General features: G+C 36.1%; 1 protein-coding gene across 6 annotated transcripts in view; it reads left to right on the forward strand.

Moving 5' to 3' along the window:
- Nucleotides 1-20437, forward strand: part of LOC144316161 (uncharacterized) — a 75309-nt gene that overhangs the window by 25717 nt on the left and 29155 nt on the right. For 3 of the 6 annotated variants that reach the window (XR_013382017.1, XM_077901737.1, XM_077901731.1), the window contains 3 exons: nucleotides 1744-1937; nucleotides 3351-3394; nucleotides 15391-15462. The gene's annotated coding sequence lies outside the window, so the exon portion shown is untranslated. The other 3 variants (XM_077901756.1, XM_077901745.1, XM_077901765.1) reach the window with 3 other exon arrangements.

Consider the following 20437-nt stretch of genomic DNA (forward strand, 5'->3'; position numbering starts at 1 on the left):
GAGGGCATCCCTGCCCTCCTGGGGTCCTGCTCCAACTCCCTGCGAGCCCCTTTCCGCCCGGGAAGGTTGGTGCAGCTCCTGCTTCTCCGGGACGGGGCTCTCCCGTCCTGGGGACACTCGCCCCGGGCCTCAGCCCGGCTCCTTGCGGGGTCCCTCCCCCTTGGAGGCCTTTTGTTTCTTTATCCCCCCCCACCCCCCATCTTCCTACCTTGATAGAAGCACGAACTCTTCTCACTGTAGCATTCTAGCTGGTCTCTCTTTAAATCTCAGGCCGAATTCGTAGATTTTCAGGATGATTTGAAGGTTTTCTAGGTAATTTGGTGGGGACAGGTGATTTGGGGACGCTACTCTTCCGCCGTCTTGCCCCTCCCTCCCTATTGTTGGTTAATGAATGTTTATTCTCCTTAATCTTTTTATAATTGTTGTCTGTGGAAAATAACCTAATCATTTAAGAACATGTTTTAATATTATTCAAAAATAAATAACACATTTGTGAAGTATTTACATGAAACTTTTAATGAATAATCTAGTTTGTTTTCTTTAGGTCACCTCTGAAAAAGCATACTGCTACCACTTTTAAATAATGTGTGGTCTTCATCATGCCTCAAACAGTATACTCAAAATTTAATCACATGATACCTATGCAATTTACTGTTTTTTCAAAATGAAAATATGCCTTTTATATAAGATGTGTTTTCAAATAAATAATTGTTATTTTAATTAATAAATTATAGAACTGGTGTGAAATGAATTTGACTTTAGTTTTATTTCTACGAATCATCTTTGCTTGAATGCCCCTCTATAGTTTAAATTCAATAAGGTTGTAGATTGTTTTATGTGCTTTGATGGTACTGGGCACGCCTTTGCACATAGTATACATTCATATAAATGAATGAATTTAAGAGTGGATTTCATAGCAGGGGGAAATAAGTGAAGGAATTTTGGATGACACTGAGGAGCTACTTTAGGTCCCTTTTTTCACCTTTTTTTGATCCTGCTATGAAAGTATTTCTTTAGGAGACTTAAACTTTCTGATACCTTTCACAATTATTTTCTTGGACATAATCTAAGATATCAAATCTGGAAGTCATGGTTATTGTTTTCTATGAAAAAAGATAAAAAGTATATTGACGGTCCTAAATGAATAGCAATTACTAAATCTTATAACATTAACAAATCTAGAGAAAACAAATTTATGATACTATCTATTGAGAAAATCTCTTGGGGTTATCTTCCGATTTCCTATCCCCTTCCCCCAAATTCTAGTAAATAGAAGGGCTTTAATGTAAAACAATGTTAAGTTGGACTCTAGCTAACAAAGCAAAATTTTGTTTTTGATTTTGTTATTCCTCAGTTATAGAGATAAAGGTGGTATATTATGATGAAATATCTCAACAAAACTGCCCTTGTCTAATGAATGCGACCTGAAAACATTTGACCTCTTTTATACATGAGTGAGTAGAGTAAGTGACTATCCTGGAAACAAAACTTGAGTCTATGGCTTGTGTTTGAATTTAATTTAGAAAGCCAGAAATAAAAGTTGCCACAAATTGTAACATTTAGAAAGCCAGAAATATAATATGCTATGAATTTTAACTAGGAATACCTTGCAAAAAAAAAAAAAAAAAGAAAGAAAGAAAAAATACTTTGCAACCTTGAAGAATTTAAAAACTTTTCCTCTTAGTTTTTGGAAATATCAAGCTAATTTAAAGGTTCATAACTTTAATTTATCCTCTTTTCCAGATGGTATCAGTCCTGACATAGAGAATTGGAATTAAAGAGATATGGAGAAGGAAGCAAGTCTTACAGAAAGTATGATTGTTTTTAAAAACAAAAACAAAACAAAACAAAAAACCCATGAGGTGTTTTCAGTCACTTCGGTGAGAAGGAGAAAAACAAATTGAGCTGAAAGGATAAAGCTTGATTGTGAATATTATGTAAGTGAAAAAAAACCCAAAACACCTCACCTGTAGTGTGATTGCAAATAATTCCATTGTTACAGGCACATCTTGTTACTTTTTAAAATTTGTCACTTGTTATTCTCCAAACTGCCAGAGGATTTTTAATTTGGTATTTACTTACAAGTGAAAGTAAGATTTTTCTAGTGCATTTATTCCCTCTTCCACAAATGCCTGCAGCCCACAGCTAGCTACAAAAGGATTGATTTTTGATTCTTTAAGAGCTCTTCCGGGCTTCAATAATACCCTCTTCTGTACGCTCTAGTAGTGGAACAATGTCATAAATTCTTTCGACCTTCACAGCTTGACCTTCCTTTTGTATTTAAAGCCAGAATGTAAGCTTCATAAACAGCAGGCATTGTAATGCTTGAGAGATTTGCGTAGGCATTATTTATGCCAGCCAATAACTATGGTTGCTTTTATATAAATATAACCAATATTTTGGCTGAGAAAGTAGAACAGCTGACCATATCCTCTAAAAATAGGTTGATTCTGTATATATTTGTTTAAGTTAGTATGTTAGTTCCAAATAAGAGTTTTATTCTATATTGGTGTTTAAATTTTATCTTGAAACTACATACCAGAATAGTTGAGACTTGGTTCAGAATATTTAGGATTAAGAATCCTGACTTAATTGTAAGATTATTGATTATGTCCTGGGGTAGAGGAGAAATATATGGAGTACAAAAGAGCCTGCAATTTAAAAGAGATTGTGTATATTGTCCCTCTGCAGTAGTAGGGTTTAGTCCTGCCCAAGGCAAGCTAATGGAGTCCTCTAGAATAGATGCACATTCCAAATCTTACAGTTTTGACATGAATTGTGGTTTTAAATTATTATCAGATTTGTTGTCTTTTTAATATTCTATTTAGGGAGTGTTTGAATTTTCAGAAGCAATTTTTTTTGTTCATTGAGGACCCTGATATTTTTGTAATATATATTTACTTTTAAAAAATATTTTATTTAAATTCAATTTGCCAACATACAGTATAACACCCAGCGCTCATCTCATCATGTACCCTCCTTAATGTATATATTTACTTTTAAAACATGGATATCAATTTAAGAGAGCTGACACTCTTGAATGATATTCCATTTTTGAAGTAAAAGTCTTTTTATTTACTTTTGAATGGACTATTTATCCATTTTCCAATTAGTTCATCAGTTTCATATTCAATTTGGAGGCACAGACATTTATTTCAGGATAGGAAAAGTAAATCGCCTAATTGCTATATGACTCTTATGATCATCACCATCACCATCATAGATAACAATAATAATAATAGTAATAATCCAAAACCTGTACTATATGCAAGCTGTTACTAGTATTTGCATGTATTAACTCATTAATACTCATCACAACTCTCTAAGGAAAATAATATTCTATTTTACAGATGAGAAATCTGAAGGCTGGAGAAATCAAGTGACTTGCCTAAAGGTAGGTGCCCAGCTAGTAAGGGGCAGAACTTCAGGTAGCCACTATTACCCGTTAATAAATCCTGTGTTATTATTTTGAGAATTTAGCATTACATATTTTACTCTACTGTCATTTAGTAGTGTTCAATGGCTATATTTGTGTTAGGTTTATATTTATTATTATTACCATTGAAATTCATAATTTTAAATGACCTCTAATCACAGATATATATTAATATTAAGAGCGGTGGGTGCCCAGACTGCTGAGGATATGGTTGAGACAATGTTGTGAATGTTCACTGGCTGGGATTTAAATGTGCCTGTACTTAGAGGAATTCAAAATGATTAAGAGATTGTCTTTACTTTCAAGAAGTTTCCAGTCTTGAACAAGTGTTTATGATCTAAAGATAAAAAGATTTGGGGCCTGAGTGGTTCATTGTGTTAAGCATCTAACTCTTGATTTCACTTCAGGTTGTAATCTCAGGGTTATAGGATCAAGCCCTATAAAGGACTCTGTGCTTAGCCGGGAGTCTGCTTCTCTCCCTCTCCTTCTGCCCCACCCCCTCCATCTAAAATAAATAAATACATCTTAAAAAAATAAATAAAAAGATCTACTGAATATTGCCTGGCTGAGGTAAATTCTAAATATCTAAATATTTAGGATTTAAACAAATAATTAAGATCGGCATGACTCCACAACTTCTCTTTAACAGCCCCTGTGCCTCTGCCACCCAGAACCACAACATTCTCCCTTTCATTAATATTTTTTATTTATTTTGAGACATTGAACTCTCCTTTCTAGGGCCTTACCTCATGCTGTTCTTCTCTCTAAAACACACCTCATCCTCCTTGTAGTTTTACTACCATCATCAACCTATTGCCCTATACAATAGGGCAGTGGCTTAGTGAACAATTATTGAGTGAATCAATGCACTTCCTGGTGCCTTGAATGTTTTCCACATGACATTTCTGCAGCAAATATACCCATATACTTAAAAAACATATATTTTATTTATTTATTTTAGAGAGATATATAGAGAGAAACAGAGAAAACAGAGAGCACAAATGAGCAGAGGGAGAGGGAGAAGCAGACTCCCTGCTGAGTGAGGAGCCTGATGTGGGGCTTGATTCCAGGACCCTGGGACCATGACCTGAGCCAAATACAGATGCTTAACTAATTGAGCCACCCAGATGCCCCCATATACATACACTTTTAAATAATTATCTGAGGTAAAAAAACAATGCCTTTATCAAATACCTACAACCTAAGAAGTTGATATAAACACAAACTAAATCATATGAAATAATTTCATTTGTTCAGTTCCTGTATTTGTTAAAAGATGTAGGACTGTGCCACAGAAATCAAATTCCAAACTCAATATCTTAACTGAAAATCATTCCAATCAACTCTTGGAATATGGACAACTTCAAAGAATAAATATGATTTAATTTTTGGAAAGTCTATTCTGTGAGGAATTGTTATGGGAGGATTTCATGTAGCTCTGGTAAGAAAGGAGAATTATGAAGTAAAAGGGAGGCCGAAGTGAAGAGATCTTTTTTCAAATAAGTGCTTTCTGTGTTAGAGATTCATAGCACACATTACTTTTCAAAGGCTTTGAGAAATCCTGTGATAAACCTATTAAGCCAGTGTGTAATTTACACAACCTCAGGACTTTCTGTCTCCTGAAACAAAACAAAACAAAACAATTAACATATATCACATCTCAAGGATTATGCTTGGGGAAACAACTGTTCAAATGTATTCTTTTTCAGAACGTGGTAACTGGGTGGTTTATATTTCCACTGAGAATCACATGGGACAAAATGGGAAAACTGGATTAATCTATTACATGGGATATAAATAAGAGTTCTAAGTAAGAATCTATACACTGAATTTATTTCCCAAAGGAAAAGTAGAATCTTACTTTACAAATAGAACAGATAGTCATCTATAAAGTATTTTTATGGGGTTGGGGTTATGGGTTAAAATATTAGCACAAACTAATTTGTCAAAGTAGCATCATCCTTCAGGTAAAAGGCAGAAGTATGAGCAATAAAAACATTACATTTTCTAGAATGTTTAAGATTCAGAATCAAATTAGTAGTGTGACTGGAATACAGAAACTAGGATCCAAGGGAAGCACATGCAGCAAACAAGAAACAAGTCAAGTAATAAAGGAGTGGTTAACACACTTCCAAGTCAAAGCCAGAAGAAGGCAGAGGATGGCCAGTTAACAGCAGCAACATCAAAGGCAGTGTTGAAACAGAAGATTAAGTTCAGGTTTCTGACCTTGAAGAGTGGTGAAAGAAATCCTCAGCCAACTGAAGGGTGCCTAGGGATTGAATCCCTAACTGAATCTGTTGTCTTCCTTATCATGAATCAACAATGGACAGTAGGAACTGATTCAGTATAAGGTTTGGATATTGCCCTACGTCTTGCCTTTTCTCTTTTTTGTGTGGCAGCAAATGTTGGTCCCCAAAATTAATCCACTCTTCCACTTTGTCCTCCAAATCCCTAACACATGTCTTTCCCCAGAAACAACCTCTACGAGCTTATGGTTCTCTTCTAGACAGAATATATTCATAGACACACTTAAAAATGTAACTGATAGATTGAACGTATAAACTTAGAAATGAAGCACTTTACTTTTGTCTACTACTATCTCTTCTAACTTGTGGTGCTACTTCTTCCTGTGGCAATGAAAGAAATCTTGAATCTGGTCTCTTCATTTTGGGTCATGTTTCAGATACTGAAAAGTCCAACGGTCATCTTAGTCCCTCTGAACTCAGTCTCAGTTGAGTAGTGACTCTATTCATTCCAGAGTAACAACTATAACGTTTTTATGAATTATGTGTTTATTTGTTCTATTTCATTCTTTTAGCTTTTTCTTTGAAGATTCCCATCTTTGTTCCTTGATCCCACCTTCTTTATCTTCTATATCTATACTTTTGTCTTTATCGATTTAAAATTTATTTCTCTTTCACTGGTTCATTTTTTAGTTTTATCTTCTAAGTTTCAGCAGTATCTAAATTCCACTAGATTCCTTTCAATTGTATTCATTATTTGCATGATTATTTTTGTTTTTCTACTTCTTGGTCTTCCTTTCATGTTTTATTCCCTTTTATTTGTCTTATCATTTCATCCCAGAGTTCTATTTCTGCTCTGTGGTCTTCTAGTTAGAGAGACTTGTTTCAATAAGTTTTAAATTTCTTGGCAGAATGTTTGACCACAGTTTTAGTCTGTACCATGACGTTTTTCTTGTATATTTTGCTTTTTAAAAGTGCAACATTTTAAAACTCCTTAGTTGTAATAATTTCAAATTTACAGAAAAGTTATAAGAATAGTACAGATGACCCCATGGAAAGTAGAAGGGACCCGATGGGAAAAATTGCTATTTTTGCTCCTTTTCCTGCTTTTATTCTTGCTTGGATACCCCTGCCTTACACATGCCTTAATCTGTGTTCCCCTTGTAAAGGTCAAAGAGTTACTGATTTTTTTTGGAGACTTCCAGCACAATAGTAACATCTAAGGAGAGACCAGGAGGGATTATCATCTCATTTTCCAAGACCACTGACTCCAGACACCTTGATGCCAAGACCCCTGGCTCTACGGCATGAGTGACTCATGAAGGACATCTAAGCATTCATCCTCGTTTTACCAGGTCCTCGCTGCCTGAGAGGACACATACACCAGACCACCATCCTCAATAAAAACCCCAGACCCTAAGCAAAGATGAGACTCCCTGTTCTTTCCTTTCTGAGTCTCCCAGATGCTTTGTCTGTATCTGTACTCTCTCTCTCTCTGTCTTCAATAAACTCTGCTCTTACTTCTCAGCTCACATTTAATTCTGTCCTGAGTGAAACCAACAGTCAAGAGGGTCTTTGGCCTGCCAGCAGTTTCCTTGGCCCTATAGGTTTCACTGGCTCCCTCAGAGGAAAGGAAGTGAAAGGAATTGATAAATATTTTTTAAGGAGTGGAAGGGGAAGCGGACTTTAAAAAACCAATTCTGTCCTTTAAAAATATTATTCATCATTGAATGAGTTAAGTTTTCTTGGACTCATCATTTGTAAGAGGTTTCTTTGGGGAGAAGACGACAAGGTAGGGTTTTAGGCTAGCTAGTTTTCATAGAGCAAAGTCTTTCTCTTTTTCTGTTACAGAGTCATGTTGCTTCCTGCAAATATGACTTTTCTGTATAATTCTTTTTATAGCCTCACCTCTTCTAAGGAAGAAAGATGTGCCAGCTCTATATAGTTTTTGCACCAAGGATCATAACCTTGAAATATTACTTTTTGACTTCAAGAAGTATCCTAATTTTCAGGAAGTATAGTTTTAAAGATTTTATTTATTTATTTGACAGAGAGGCAGAGCACAAGCAGGGGGAGTAGCAGACAGAGGGAGAGGGAGAAGCAGGCTCCCTGCTAAGCACAGGGCCCTGGAATCATGAACTGAGCTGAAGGCAGACGCTTAACCGACTAAGCCACCCAGGTGCTCCAGGAAGTATATTTTTGCTGATGCTTTTGGAGATCTGTTTTCATTGGTTCCCTGCTTTTGAGATTAGAGGAACTCTTGTTTCCACTGCTGCTTTTTGTTCCCAATGACTATCATCTGCTTTTGTCAGTGTTTGATATAAAGTGGATTCTGGGTTATATGTGCTTCCGAGTTCTCCAAAAATGGTTGTGAACTTATAAAAGCTTCTTCCTGTAGCTCTTGAATAATTACCATGAGAAGGGGAAAACGTGGCTTTATGCAGGCCTGTGTAGAGTTGTGATGTATGGATTTCCCCAGGAAGAAGACTCTGAGATGAAGTTTAGCATGAAGATGCATATTAAGTAGTGTTCTTGAGATTCATAGCTGCAGCAGGGGTGAGAAAGAAACAGGAATGGGCAGAGGGAGAGGTTGTACTGTGATGCAGGCCTGCTTGTAGCCTCAACTGATTCATAGGGAAGCTCTGGAGCCAGAATGACACTTTAGAGTTGAGGTGGGCCTTCATGCCCTGACATCAATCCATTGTTGATGTAGGCCGTGAGAAGGGGTATGGTGGCCTTGGGCAAGAGAGCACTTTCCCAAGCTGGTGGAACAAGTCCTTTCTTGAAAACGAATCATGCAACTACGTCATGACCTTCTGGACTGTAGTTTTCATCTGATTTCAATTCTGTTCATGATCCAGAAATGTAAAGAATCACTGAATTATTGGGCAAATTCATGATATCTCTACCTTGATTGTTTTAATCTAGAAAACTAAAGTTAATCTAGAAAGCTTTGAGCTGAATTTCTGAAACCATTTGGTAAAAATAAATTTTGCGGTTTTCCAGTTGGCAAATTTCCTTTAGTTATATGTGATATCTGTCATCTTATTACATTACTAAAAGCAAAGACCCACTAACTATGTATTGGTTTACATATTTATTTCTGAAGCTTGGAGGTTTTATTCTGAGGCTTTAAGCCATCTGTACCCAGTGCCTGTGAGAGTATTGCCTAGAACCAAGAGGGGGCAGCAGAGGGCCATCAGCGCAGTGAGCTCCTGGTGCAGGAACTTAAGCACTGAGAAGGCTACTTATTGTAGCTTGGTCTTGAGGATCTAGCTAGAGTGTCCTACCAATGCCAAATACAGAAAGTAGTACTTGGGTTTAAGAAGAATTATAAGTTTATAAGCATACTGGGAGAATCACCAGTTGTTCATGTGTAGTGCTCATGGGACAAAAACTCTCAAAGACGAAAAGCAAACAGAATCCAGGTTATAGGGAAGCCGTGAGCTTTCTGGGAAGTCTGTGCTTCTTTAAGATTTCTGACCTAGAGCCACCTCTGGACTGTAAATCAGCATTACCATTGAGCACCCAAGACATAACATGAGACCAAAGATGGCCTCGGTAACTTTTCCAGAAATGTGCTTGTATTACTTTTCCACTCATTCCTGGACTAGAATAAGGGATTTTGGAGACATTCTTTCAAGTAATTTTTTCCCCTGGTGAAAGGTTTTGCTTTTAAAGATCAGACTCCCATTTTCTTTCACTTTCTAGTTTGACTTTCATTATTATTTTTGTTGCTCTAACACTTTGTTTTATTTTGTTGAAGTGCTCGTTGTTTTTTTTTGTATTAATAATAATTAATGTATTAAAAAGTTATGTTTGCCTACATACATACAGCTTTGCCATATCTTATACATTTTAACGGACTTCTTATTTTTTAAAAATTCTCTCAAAATTTTTACTGGTAGCTTTGGTTCTCTTTTAAGCCTAGCAATTTTTTTAGGATATATTTTCCATTTTCTGCATGGGGTAAGCCTTTTGGTTTTAGTTATTGTCATTAGGTTACCTTTTTATTACACTGTAGTCAGAGAATATGGTTTTTATCATTTCTACGCTAGCAAAATTGAAGTTTTGTGTCCCAGGAGTTGATTTACTTTTTGTTTCATGCATTCTTGAAAAGGACATATTTCCTATGACAAGTTATCTATTTGTTTATCTAATCCCAACCTCATTAATTAGATTCTCCAAAATTTTCTGAATTAAAAAAAAATCCTTTTAAGCTATCAAAGTATGAGAAGTATTAAAATCTTCTATGGAAAATCATGGGGGTATTTTTCTCAATTTCTTCACATTTCCAGTAGACTTTATGTATGCTTTGTTGCTGTGCTTTTTAGCACCTAAATGTTCATTATTCTGTAACTTTGATATTGGTGGTGTCTCATAAAGAGTATCTTTAGCCTGAAGTTCTGCTTTGTCTTTTTGGTTTTTTTGTTTTTTTTAAATTTTTAAAAATTTATTTATGATAGTCACAATGAGAGAGAGAGAGAGAGAGAGAGAGAGAGGCAGAGACACAGGCAGAGGGAGAAGCAGGCTCCACGCACCGGGAGCCCGACGTGGGATTCTATCCCAGGTCCCCAGGATCATGCCCTGGGCCAAAGGCAGGCGCCAAACCGCTGCGCCACCCAGGGATCCCTGCTTTGTCTTTTTGTATGAGACCAAGAAATCCAAGGAGTTTTCTAAAATGCTTTTCTCCATCAGGATACAAAAGTTACGGGCTCATCCTTTTTCTGAGATTCAGTTTATGTTTCCTTTCTTTTGTCCTTCAGAATCTTTTCGTGGGCCTTAAACACTCTAGCATTTAAGTGCTGTAGCCAGTCTAATATTTGCTGACTTGACTTTGACCTTCCTGCCTGTACCCTTTACTCCAGGGATATAAAATTCTTTTCTTGGATCCATAGCCAGGTGGCAGGTTATTCCCACTAATCCTGTTCTCACAGTCATTGATCTACTATGGCTCTGCTGGAAAGAAAGATCTTTCCCATCCCTACTGTTTGCTTTATTGCTTGCTTTTAATCTTTAGTTATTTTCTTAAGTTGTCCTTTAGAGTCATGAAGCATATGTTCATGTTAATAGAGAAGGAAATAAGAAAAATCTGTTAGTAATTCAATATCAGTTACTAAATCTAACTGCACACAGGCATTGGGTTTTCTTGTTTGAAAAATTGGTTTGTTAGTTCACCCTGAGTCCAAACACTCAAAATTCAGAGAACTGGAAAAGAATGCTATAGCATTAAAAAAACATTCATGTAGCTTAGGAATATTGATTAAGAAAAGCCTTTCTGCCATTTTGTCACCCTTGTGACACCTTTGTCACTAGCTTTGTCATCCTTAATCAAGCCTATATGACTTCTCCGGATTTTCTAAAAACAGTGACTAGACTAGTGGTGCCAGAAGGTTCTTCCTTCCTGCAGGTACTTGGAAATATTTGGGTTTATTTTAATTGTCACAATAACTAAAGAGTGCTACAGGGTAGGGGCCAGAATATTAGTTATTCTTTAATTCATGGAATATTGTTGTACTATAGAGAATTGTCCCAACCAAAATGTCAATGATGCTTCCTTTGGGAAACATCGGCAGATGATTGCTAAACTTCACTAAGCTTTTTTAATGTGTTTTGATTCTTTCAGTTTGAAAACATGTATTGAAAGGGAATGGTCATAAAATTACCTGTATATAAATCTTACTTCTGTTTTCATTTCAAGAAAATACTTAATACAGAAAATAATACTGTTAGCATTTCATATTGTTCTTCAATGTCCTATGATTCTTGGACTATTAGTTGATAATTGCTGGCAAAATGTATTGAAAATATCTGCATTACCTGCACATTCAGTTTTTTAAAAAATAAACTTAAAAGTTTTTAGAATAGTTTTAGATTCATCAAAGAGTTGCAAAGATAATGCAGGAAGTTTATATATATACCCTGCACCCAGTTTTTAAAGTTTTTTTGAAAACTTTTAGTCAGGGTGGTTTTGGTGAGACTGGGTAAGTGGGATGAAACAGTACCCCTAAGAGAATGAGACTCAGCCCTGCACCACAGAAATAAGACTACACAAAACTAATCCTTTCAACTATGCTTCTATACATAAATCAGCTTTACGATGTATTTTTTGAGACAGTGCCCAGATTGACCGATGATAGAGAAAGCTCTTACTTTAATAACCCACTCAATGAGATTAGGAATAATTGAAGAAAATTCCTCAACCATCTTTGAATTTCTAGGCAGCAGAGGCTATGTCATGTTCATTTTTAATATTCACTACCCAAGACCTACTAGATGCTCAATAAATATTAATGAAAATTATAATAATAAGGAAGGGATTATAATTTTTTTGTCTCTCTATTTTAGCTCTTTTCTGTAAATTTTTTCTGTAAATTTTTGTTTGCAGTAATTTACATAGTTAACACAAGAAATAACTTTGAGTCTTTTCCCACATTGCTAGGTGTAAACCTTTACACTCGGTAGCTGGGAGTTCACACACAAGAATGCTATATATGAGATTGTCTCTAGAATTATTCTGGTTGCTACAGAGAATTAAGAATTTAACCCATATCACATGCATGGATTCTTAGATACGGCCAATTTCTATAAAATAAGTAGATATTATATTTTCTTAGATATGGGGAAATTTATTTGCTATGAGATAGGTACCAAAAAGATTTTCTTTATGTACTAAGTAAAGAAAATTCCAGACTGTTTGGAGATGAATCCTTCAGCTCATAAATTATGTAGATATTGGTTCCTTTTCTGTCAAAGATCACTTTTCAGTAATTTTTCATAGCTAATTACATGTTTTCTTTGAAAGAATCAAGCAGGGGTAGTGAGTCTCTGAAATTTTCACATAGCAACTCTTGTGAGATTTAAAAATCACAGAGAAAGTAAAAATTATGCCTCATAAGAGGCTTATGTATTCTTTGTAAGTTTAGCCAAATGCTACTATTATTATGGATAGTTGGTGTTTGATGTTAATAATTTATATAAATGTTTCTGTTTCTTAAAACCCAATTCAAATTGGCTTAAGGAAATAAGGGAATTTATCTTAGTACTTCAAGACGACTGGATCCAGGGATTTAAATAAAGCCTTCGGGATTTTCTCTTTTCCCGTCACTTCTATGTTTGTAGCTTCATTCTCTTCTACTACCATAAGCTTTCTTCAAAAGGGTACATGTCAGTACCCCAAAAGAAAGAGAGGACTAGTTTATTTATGTTACAAGGCAGATTGAATACCTGCCTATAGTCTTGCTCATTCCTCTCATATTTCCTATAGTAGAGCAGTAGATAACCATGGTTGGCTAGGCCTTGGTCACGTACCCACATCTTAGGTCATGAAGATGATGCACTGTGACTCTTTTTAGCAGTCCATTTTCCAGACTAGGGTCGAGGAAGGACAGTTTTCCAAAGAAAATAGGGCCTGCAATACAAAACAAATATAGAAGAGAGGAAAACAATACGGAAAGACTGGGATTCCCAAGTGGCTCAGTCAGTTGAGCATTGGACTCTTGGTTTCCTCTCAGGCCATTATCTCATAGGATTGTTCTGAGCTCCCTGCTCAACGGAGAGTCTGCTTCTCCCTTTCCCTCTACACCCACCTGTCCCCACCACCCACTGCTCGTACATGCTTGCTCTCTCCCTCTCAAATAATTAAATAAATATTTAAAAAAAAAGAATATGGAAAGACCAAAGCAAATGCAAAAAGTTTTCTATTTAGCCAAACAGCCAACTGCATTATAGTTTTTAATAACAATAATGAGTTGATTCCAATGCCTTTTATGACAGTTAATATTTAAATATTTTCTAGGGGTTGAAATATCTATTTCAACTGTTCATTTTCTTTGGAAAGATGCCAGTGAGGGATATATTTAAAAGCATTTTTTCATTCCTAATTCAGTGGGCTAGACCTACATTTATTGTCTTTTGTGGTAGATCTTGCAGCAATGAGTAATTAGTTTCTTTTCTGAGGTCAATGGGGGTCATATCTTTTGGTCTTGGGTATCCTGGCTTTAGGAATCTTTAATAATTTGGATAATTCCTTATTTAAAATCTTTACCATCTATTAAATGAATTTTCTTTTGATAAAATAATTCATTTAATTATAAAGTTCACCTAGTCTTGTGGTATGAGCCTTGACAACTTGGAATACATATGAATCTAATGAAGCATTGTTTTATTTACTATGGCTCAAAAGGTGTTCAAGCCATTAAGTGATCAGTGTCCAGTAGTTGAATACAGTTGCTCAAATAATAGTGCCCTTCATTTAAGATTCCTTGAAAGTTGATGTTAGTCTCTTTGAATGCATTTTCTAATTTTAGTTTGTTTGAGACACATGGATGCACAGAGAGAGTTATTTCCGATAGCTTGAAAAATGATTTTAGCACAATTCCAACAAATTGTACTATGGATGAACATAGGGGAAGGGAAGGAAAAATAAAATAAGATGAAATAGAGAGGGAGGCAAATCATAGGAGACTCTTAACTATAGGAAACAAACTGAGGGTTATTAGAAGGAAAGTAAGTGGGATGATGGGGTAATTGGGTGATGGGCAATAAGGAGGGCATTTGAAGTAATGATATTCAACTGATAAATCACTAACTTGTACCTCTGAAACTAATAATAGAGTATATGTTAATTAAATTGAATTTAAATTAAAAAATTTTAAAAACTAAATATTTGCTATGTCATATAATATTTTTTACATCTCTTGTAATTTGGTATAGACATAATTATATATTTTATCCACTGAAGGACATTTTACAAAAAGATAGTAAATAAAATGTGTTGGTTTAGAAATAATGTAAAGATTTGCATTGCAGACACTTTTTAGGGCATATCTTAACCTCTTTAAAATTATATCTTTACTTCAAACAATATGAGATACATTTTATTTGTGTATTTTTGAGATATAGGAAAGCATCAATGCCTTAAAATAATCAGATTAGAGTCTTCCTGAAATACTCTTTTCCTTTGGGATATGTTAGTCCCTAGTCCTCTTACATTCTCCAACCACTCTTCTTAGTGGAATTTTCTTTTTCTTTTCATTCCTTAAGTGTTCTCATGTTTCTTTCCTTGTCCTCTTGTCATTTTTCCATCAGAGATTGGAAACTAGTGACTCCTTAGGCCAAATCTACCTAAACACAGTTAATTATAGCAGAAAGCTTCTGCACAGCAAAGGAAACAATCAACAAAATTGGAAGACAACCTACTAAATGGAAGAAGATATTTGCAAATGACGTATCTGATAATGAAGGTATTTGCAAATGACATATCTGATGACATATTTACCATCCAAATATAGAAAGAACTTATACAACTCAACAACCCCCCCCCAAATAATCCAATGAAAAAGTGGACAGAAGATATGAACAGACATTTGTCCAAGAAGACACAGCTGACCAGCAGATACTTGGAAAGATGTACAACATCATTCATCATTAGGGAAATTCAAATCAAAACCACAATGAGGTATTACTTCACTTCACACGGGTCAGAATGGCTAAATCAACAACACAAGAAACAATGTGTTGGCAAGGATGTGGAGAAAAAGCAATCCTCTTGCACTGTTGGTGGGAATGCAAACTGGTGCAGCCTCTGTGGAAAATAGTATGGAGTTAAAAAGTTAAAAATAGAACTACCCTATGACCAAGTAATCACGGTATCCCCAAAATACAAAAACACTAATTAAAAGGGATACATGTACCTCTCTTTTTTTGCAGCATTACTTGTAATAGCCAAATAATGGAAGAAGCCCAAGCATCCATGGATAGATGAAGGATAAACAGCATATGGTATGTACAAAATGGAATATTATACAGCCATAAAAAATGAAATATTGCCATTTGTAACAACATGGATGGAGCTAGAGAATATAATGTAATGCTAAGCAAAATAAGCCTATCAGAGAAAAACAAATACCATATGATTTCACTTATGTATGGAAAGAAACAAATGAATGAATAAAAAGAGAGACAAACCAAGAAACATACTCTTTTTTTTAAGATTTATTTATTTATTTATTTATTCAGAGAGAGAGAGAGAGAGGCAGAGACACAGGCAGAGGGAAAAGCAGGCTCCATGCAGGAAGCCCGACGGAAGACTGGATCCCGGGTCTCCAGGATCACACCCTGGGCTGCAGGTGGCGCTAAACCACTGCACCACTAGGGCTGCCCCAAGAAACATACTCTTAACTCCAGAGAACAAACTAATGATTACCAAAATGGGTGAAATAGGTGACAGGGATTAACGAGTACACTTATCATTGATGAGCACTGAGTGATGTATAGAGTTGTTGCATTACTATATTATACACCTGAAATTAATATGACACTATGTTAACTATATTGGAATTAAAATAAAAAAATAAAATCTTAAAAAAATAATAAGATAAAATTAAAAAAATTAATAAAAATAGTAATAATAACAATAATAATTTGACCTTTGAAATATTTTGAAATAAATATACCCAATTTAAAAATTGGGGGATTACACATAAAATCTGTTTTCAGCTTTTCCTGGAAAACTGGACTGTCTGGACAACCTTAACTAGTATTTCCACCTGGTGATAGTTAGCTGGAGCTGTGTGCCGGCTGCCCATTTGGACAAAACAGGCACTCTCTCTTCCACTGACCACTGCTTTTGATATTGCTAGCGCTCTGACTCTAAGCTTTGCTTGTTACTTTTCACATGTGGACTGTTATTTTTCTTATAATAATAGAGAAACATTTCTTGATTTCTGTATTTCCATAAAAAATTGGAAAATGAAAGACCAAGAGAGCTTTGTGCTTTAAGGAAAGTTGGAGGAATGCAAATATTAATGTCCAAACAGCAAGTCCACTCTCTTATCTCTGAAAAATTTCATTTACTTCCATAAGCTTGCAGCTACCATTTTTAATATAAATGACTCTAAACTATATATCTCCTATTCGGAGTTTTTACCTCAACTTTTGACCCATATTTTCCACTGCTTGTTCAGCATCTGTGCTTGAATGTCTTACAGATATTTTAAGCATAACATGTCTTACATGAACACATCATCTAGCTCCTCAAATTCACTCTTCCACCTATGATCTGTTGTGGCAGATTGTATTATTGTTTCCAATTATTCATTCTCCTCCTCTCTCTCAGAGAATAATATACCTCCCTCAGCTGCCACGTGCTTATAATGCTTTCCTTGGAAAGAATGTACTTTCCCACATCATTGAGACTAGGCTCAGCCATATGACTTTCCGGCCAGTGATATGTGAGCCAAAGTGATAGTAACCTGTAAGAGCAGAAGCGTTTGCAATATGTGGTTTCACCAACTCTTAACTCTATACATTGAGAAAAACAAATCAGGTGGTATTCTCCTTCCACCTGGATGCTGGAGTGAAAGTAAAAAACAATTAAACTGCTGGATAAAATATTTCAAAAATGAAATTTATAAGTAGGGAAAGTGATGGAATCCTCCAAGACCAGAAATAATAGAACATTATGAGTCTCTTTCTAGGTCAGTGTTAAAGTCAGCATTTGTACTGAGGTCTTATGTTGCTCCCTAGCATTTCTATTTTATTTTAATGAGTAGTTTATTAAAGTCAGGTACAGTTGGTCTTATAATTTGAGAGATTCAAGTGAGACACAGAGACAAATCCAGGTATCCCAAAGGGAGCATGTTAAGGGGATGAGATATCTTATCCAGGACATAGAGGTAATATAGACACTTGCCTTCCTTGGTCTTAGCTGTAGGTAAAAGAAAAAAAAAAAAAAAGGTAAAAAGGAAAAAAAAAAAAGGGAAAAAATTCCCTTAGGAATTCTCAACAAGCATTTTATGTACTTTGGGGCCAGAATCATACCCCATAAGCTTGGAAAAACCTAGGCCACTAATTTATATGAAAATGGCCCTGGACTAATAGTACACACAGGTTCCTGGCATTTTAGCAAACTCAAATCCTCTATGGATGTATATTCTTTAAACTCCGGTCTCAAAGAAGTCCCACTGATAAAGTTCCATAAAACCTTAAGGAGATAATAAATATTTAAAACACGCTTGGAAGAACAAGCTACCATTAGTGAAATGCAGCAAAACAATACAATGAAGAGTCAGGTTCACAAAGCTGGCATACACATGGATGTTTAAAGCTACAATAAAAGTGCTTAATATATTTAATTGACTTAAAGAAGACATTTTCAGGGGTCTTACCTATCTTCTTCTGTGGATATCAAAATAAGAAATCCTTCTTTAGAGAGTAGTTTTATTCAGGCTTTGTATCACATTTATTCTATGCTTCTGTGACTGAGGTCTTTGCAAGAATAATGGTATGCAGTTGTATCCTCGTTCACATACATCTAGCTTGTAGCAAGAGTCAGGTTGACTGAAGTTGAAAGATATAGAACATTTAGAATCTGGTAGGACATAAAAGTATCAGAAAGCAGGTGAAGAAGTTCCAGCCCATAAGGCAGTATTGAAACATGTATTGAGAATGGGAGTAGCCAGGGAATGAAATTAGGAAGAGGAGACAGGGATTAGTGGAAGACTGAGAGATTCCCACTGATTATTGGAACAGGGGAAGACTCCTTCCCAGTCTGTCCTTTAGGTTCTTCCAGGGACATCTGAAAGATGTGCCTGTTAAGGAATGGGGATGAATAGATACCTGATTCTAATTTCCATCCTAGCTTACTCTATGCTTATATCCTGTTCCCACCCAGGGTCCAGAATGATACAGGTACCCTGGCTACATGGATCAATCTGAATATTTATTTGGTAGGTTTTGTCTTAGAATCTCAGAATTTTTAGAAGTAAAAAAGTCTTTAGAAATAATTCCAATCACTCAGAAGTTTTGCTTTTTGTTGTTTTGGTTGACTTTCCATTGAAAAATATATATACAGAAAAGCACACAAGTACACACTTCTTAGAATTTTTACAGAATGAGCACATCCTAATGATCATCGAAATTAAGTTAGAATATTTCTAGGACCCCAGAAACTTCCCTAAAGCTCAGTCTCGGGCATTGGTCAACGCCAAAAGTAACCACTGCTTTGACTTTCATTAGAGAAAAAGTTTTAAAATATTTTTCTTTTTTGACAGTTCTAGGAAATGCCCAAATATTAAACAAACATTCACTAAACATATACTATACACTGAGCAACAAGGATTTTTTTTTAAAGATTTTATTTATTTACTTATGATAGACAGAGAGAGAGAGAGAGAGCCAGAGACACAAGCAGGCTCCATGCAGGGAGCCTGATGTGGGACTCGATCCCTGGTCTCCAGGATCGTGCCCTGGGCCAAAGGCAGGCGCCAAACCGCTGCGCCACCCAGGGATCCCAACAAGGATTTTAAAAAGAATAAAGTATCAACTTTGCCCCCTAAAAAAGGAGTTGGCCAACTTTTTATATAAAGGGCCAAACAGTAAATATTTTTGATTTTGCTGGAAAACATGTCTGTCACAACTACTCAGCTCTTCTGTTGTGCAAAAATAACCATAAGAAATGAATGAGCATGATTGTATTCCAATAAAACTTCATGGATCTGGAAATGTATATATATGGAAATACATAATCTTCACATCATAAAATCTTCTTTTGAATGTTTTTCCCCAACCATTAAAAAATACGAAAACCATTCTTAGCTTGTTGGCTGTATGAAAACAGGCAGGCAGAAACCAGGATTTGACAAGTGAGCCTAGGTTACCAAATCTGCTTTAAGAGTTCACAATCTTGAAGGAGATAGAAGAAAATAAACAAATACTCTCTTTTTTTAAAATACAGTACTTCAAGTCTTTTTAGAGTAACATATGCAGTTCTTCTAGCCCCCCCCCCCCCCCCCCCCCAGGGAGAGGAACTAACTGCTCACGTATGTTCAGGGAGATTTCACAGGAGAAATTGAGGGAGTAAGGTTCTGCTTTAATTAGAGGTTGTGAGGACATCTCTGGGGAGGAACCATTTGAAGCTGAGAACTAACGGTTGACACAGAGCAGCAGTTGGAGAACTGCAGGCCGTGTCTTCCAAGGAGAAGGAAGCAACATTTCTTTTTTTTTTTTTTTATTATTTTTATTTATTTATGATAGTCACACACAGAGAGAGAGGCAGAGACATAGGCAGAGGGAGAAGCAGGCTTCATGCACCAGGAGCCCGATGTGGGATTCGATCCCCGGTCTCCGGGATCGCGCCCTGGGCCAAAGGCAGGCGCCAAACCACTGCGCCACCCAGGGATCCCGGAAGCAACATTTCTTATACCAACCCTAGACGGAAGCAGGAGATAGCTCACCAGCATGGCTTTTAAGGTCAACCATAGCCAGGATATGACACGCTAATCTCTGCTCCCCACCCTTGTGCTGAACTGTTTGCATTTTCCACATTTATCATGCAGTTTCCTACCTTTCAGAGATTCTCCCTGCAATGCCATCACTACCAAAGCAAATTAATATTCCCAGTGAGGTCATATTCCTCCATGGTGACCGAGGTCAGGCATCAATTCCCAGACACCTTTTCTAAACGCGAGGCGGGTCCAGGTGCCTCTTAGTTTGCTTCCCTGGCACTCTACTCATTCTTTATCATGGCACTTGTTACAGTACATTGAAATGGTCTCTGTATGGGTCAGTTTCTTCAAGCTCCTAAAGGAAATAAATGAGTGATATCTTTTTGGTAGTCATCATGTCTCTGACACTTAGAATAGTTGGTGCCCACTAAGTCTTTATGATTCTTTACATGTTTGATAAACTGACTGAAGAAGAAACTGGATTACAAAGATGGCTTTGTGGTTTTCTGATGATCTGACTTGATATAGGA

The sequence above is a fragment of the Canis aureus genome, chromosome 1 (assembly GCF_053574225.1).
Source record: "Canis aureus isolate CA01 chromosome 1, VMU_Caureus_v.1.0, whole genome shotgun sequence".
Classification (NCBI taxonomy): domain Eukaryota; kingdom Metazoa; phylum Chordata; class Mammalia; order Carnivora; family Canidae; genus Canis; species Canis aureus.